Raw genomic sequence first — 4293 nt, forward strand, 5'->3', positions numbered from 1 at the left:
CATTATAAAGTGTCCCTCAGTATCTTTCTTTACCTTTTTTATTTTAAAGTCTATTTCGTCTGATATTAGTAGCGCTACTCCTACTTTTTTCTGAATGCCATTTGCTTGAAATATCATTTTCCATCCTTTCACTCTGAGTTTATATTTGTCTTTGGAGCTGAGATATGTGTCCTGGAGGCAGCATATAGTTGAGTTTTGTTTTTTGATCCACTCTGCAACTCTGCACCTTTATATTGGTGAGTTCAGTCCATTTACATTTTGAGTGATTATTGAAATATGAGGTTTTTTTTTAGCCATTTTATCTTTTGATTTTTAATAGCTCAGTGTTTCCATTGCTTCCTTGTCCTTGTGTTTTTTTTTTTTTTTTAATTTTGGTGTGTGTGTGTGTGTGTGTGTGGTTTTTTTTGCATTTTCCCTCTGGTTCTCTTTTTATATTATATACTTCATTTCTAAATATTTGGCGTGTGGTTACCATTACGAATATGTAAAGGATAGTTATCTGCCTTTTCTCCATTCCCCTTTGTGAATCTGGATCTTTGAATCCTCCCTTTTTCTGTTATTGTTGTTTCAAATTTTCCCTATGTATGCTGAACCTTCATACTATCTTGCAATAGCAAATCTCTTCTTATTGTTTAAGCTTATAATGCCTTGTTCTTAATATGGGTTGCATTACTTTGCTTTAATCTGCCTACTAGTCACCTTACTCATATTTGTTTTTTTTTTTAATCATTTTTAGGTGAGCTGACCCCTTTCAATATTTCATGTAATGCAGGCCTTGTAGTGGAGAATTCCCTCAATTTTTGTATGTCTGGAAAGATCTTTATTGCTCCTTCATATCTAAAGGAGAGCTTAGCTGGATACATTTTTCTTGGCTTGTAGTTCCTTTCATTTAATAGTTTGAATATTTGATTCCATTCCTTTCTTGTTGTTACGGTTTATACTGAGATGTCCAACAATAATCTAATGGGTTTTCCTTTATAGGTTACTGTCTTCTTTTCTCTGGCTGCCCTGAGAATTCTTTGTATTAATTTTTGATAATTTTAATACGATGTATCTTGGTGAAGGACTTTTTGGGTTGAGATAATTGGGTGTTCTATGGCTTCTTGAATTTCAAGCTCCAGTTCATTTTGTAGATTTGAGAAATTCTTGTCAACTATTTGTCTGAAAATGTTTTCTAATTCCTGCTCCTTTTCCTTTCCTTCGAGAATGCACATTATTTTTGTTTCCTTTCTGATGGTATCAGCTAAATTTGTATTTCTTTCATTATTTTTCATTCTTTGTTTTCTCTCTACTTCCTTCTGATTTATTTCTAGATATCTGTCTTCGATACCACTGATCCTTTCCTCCATTTGATTGACTCTATTTCCCAATGTCATTTCTTTCTTCATGTCTTTTGGTGTGTTCATCTCCAGAAGTTCTATTTGGAACTTCTTTTCTTAAAAACTCACTCTGTTAATCTAGGGTTTTGTTTGTTTGTTTGTTTTTTGTTTGTTTGTTTGCTTGTTTTTAATTCCTGGAATTGTTGACATGAACTATTTTGGATATCATTGAGTTTTTTCCAGAAAGTACTATCCTGAATTCTCTGTCATTTAAGGCGCATATTTCTATGTCTTTAAGCTTATTTTCTGGAGGTTTTTCTCATTATTTTTGAGCTGCCTTGTCACCTTGTTTGTTCATGGTGTTTAATGGGCTAATTTTCTGACTAGGCATTAACGGAAGTATATTCTGCTTTTTTTCCAGAAAGATTTATTTCATGAAGTTCTCTCTTTAGCCTGTTTCTAAAATGGCATTTACTTTTGGTTTCCAGTAGGTGGCGTCTAAGCCTCTTGGATCTTTGCTTTATACAAAGTATTAATAATGCCTTTTTTTCTTATAAATATTCAACTATGCTCACTACCCTCAGTCTTAGTCCCTGTCAGTGTTAGTGACAGTTTCAGTAGCGTTTGCTGAGATTCCCTTGGGGCTCCACAGTATTCAGTCTTACAGGATATGGGGGCATGTGCCCTGTGGGTTGGAGGATGGGGACTGTGGCTCAGCCTCATGTTTTGCGACCATGGCTGGTAATAATCAGCTGTTGCTTCTCTGCTCTGATCCCTGGGTACTGCCACTGCGTGGAGCTCATAGCTCTCTCAGGCAGAGCTGTTCACAGAATCTGCTGCACCTTCTTCCCTCCCCACTCCTCCTGCTAGGAGCTCCAGCTGTAAGAGGCAGCTTCTATGTTTCTCCCAGTCTAATGCCAGACTCCCACGGTTCTGACCTGTGGTAGTTCTTAAGCATAGATTCTTGGCGCAGATGTGCATGTGTGCAGGTTGGGTGTTTTTTGTTGAGTTTTAGATGTTCAGCTTATTGTTATTTCAAGGGGAGGGATTTGGGGACATCTTTCACTCCGCAATGCTACTGACATCACTCCACATTATTTTTTTGTGTACTCATCTTTAACCATAGCTGCACCATCCCAAGGGTTCTCAAATTTAGTGCTTATCAGAGGTGCTTGTTGAGTTTGTATATATGTAAAATTCTGGGGCCTGGCTCCCTGTGATCCTGATGTAGGAGGTCTGGGGTGGGGCCCAGCACTCTGCATTCTAAGCACACCTCCTTCCCTCCCCCCACCTAATGTGGGTTGTCTGTGCTTGACACTAAAGAAATCCTAGGCTAGAGTATAAGATGCAGAGGACATTTTGCCTGTTGGTTGGCCCAACCACCAGTGGCTTTTCTTCTTAGCTCAGGTTCTAGGGCAGGCCTCTGAATGAGGCTAAAGTGCTGCCTAGGGGGTTTCTGTGTGGCCACACGTATTGCTCATGTGGCACGATTAGTCCACAGGCCAAAAGAGGGTTGTGTGTCTTTCAGTAATGGCTGCAAGCAGGGTGTGCTGGTGCCATTATATCAGTGAGGGCTGATCATTAAACAGTCATAATTAGATTTAAAATTAAAAGATAAATTATAATAAAGACAAAGAAAATATGAAAACTTATCACTTCCTTATTATTTTCCTACCTTTTACTATTATTTATGATCTTGAGATTATTTATATCTGTTATGGTAGAAATATTATATAGAAGTGTACTACTGCACATCTCATGTCCACATTAGGTGATGTCACACCGGTAGCTTGAAATTGGCTATGGTGAGAGTATTTACATGATGGAAATGGCAAATGGTAGAAACTGGAGCTTTCTTTTGCAGAGCTGAATGTTTAACATTTACCAATGCATCCATGTTTGGTTGTTGGCCTGGGGCAAATCCGTGGCCCTATTTACCTGCCTTTGCCCAAATGAGTTAGCTGCTTGGACTTCCATTACTAGCTCTGGGATTTTAAAACTAGAGGGTGTAAAACAATCTCCTAGAAAGTTATTAAAAATCAATTCCTGCCTCCTTCCTTCCAGAGATTCTGATTAAGTGTGATCCAAGAGTCCATATGTTTAACAAGCTTCCAGATGCTTCTGAGGAAGGTAGAACAACCAGACAGATCACAGTTTGAGAAGTACTGCCCCATCAGACTGAAGAGACAGGACCTTGAAAAAGGAGAAACAAAATGTCCTGTTCTTGACATTAATACATGGGAGTGGAATGTTTTTATGTAATTGTTTATATTTATAAGCTTAAAATAAATCCTTTCCCTAATTAGAGATGCTTGAAAGCCTGGCTGAGTGAAGTGAGACTCTAATGGTTTATTCTTTTGATTTAGTGAATGCCTGTAAGGCATAAATCGAGTAAATGAATCCACACATAATTTCTAATCTCTCTATTACTCTAACCTTCATCATATTGTACTGTGCAATGTTGCAGACTCAATTCAGATTGAACATTTGTTGAAAACTTCATACTTGCAAGGTCCTGTGAATCAACTTTCATATACGTCCTATGCATCAATCCATAATAATCAACAATATAGTGTAATGAATCTCTTCTGCCTTCTGTAGTTCAACTTGATTCTCCAGGGATTTGAAGGCTTTCCACCACCTTTTACTTCTATTGCCACCTGTGTTTATCCCATGTGTTGCTGTCTCCGTACTCTCCCTTCCTCATACTTTGGGGTTCACTCTTGCCACACACAGAACTTCATTAAGACCAAGTGTGTCTTTCTTTTTTTCTCCTCATCCAAACTCACCTTTTAGAAGACTCTCATGATTATAGATTCTGACTTACCAAAGTGAGATTCAAGTTCTTGTTGGCCATTATTTTAATAGGTTTTACTCATATTCAACATTTTTAGAAAATAGTTCTGATTTACACTGCTTTACTAAACCCTTTGCTTTGGACATAAGTTAGTTTCATGGTTCACTGAAATATATG

At 37.6% G+C, this 4293-nt stretch overlaps 1 protein-coding gene across 1 annotated transcript in view; it reads right to left on the reverse strand.

The window, feature by feature from the left end:
- The window catches only part of WDR44 (WD repeat domain 44), a 128419-nt gene that overhangs the window by 26333 nt on the left and 97793 nt on the right, over window positions 1-4293 (reverse strand). The gene's annotated exons all lie outside the window — the stretch shown is intronic.

Source organism: Pteropus alecto, unplaced genomic scaffold (genome assembly GCF_000325575.1).
Source record: "Pteropus alecto unplaced genomic scaffold, ASM32557v1 scaffold280, whole genome shotgun sequence".
Taxonomy (NCBI): domain Eukaryota; kingdom Metazoa; phylum Chordata; class Mammalia; order Chiroptera; family Pteropodidae; genus Pteropus; species Pteropus alecto.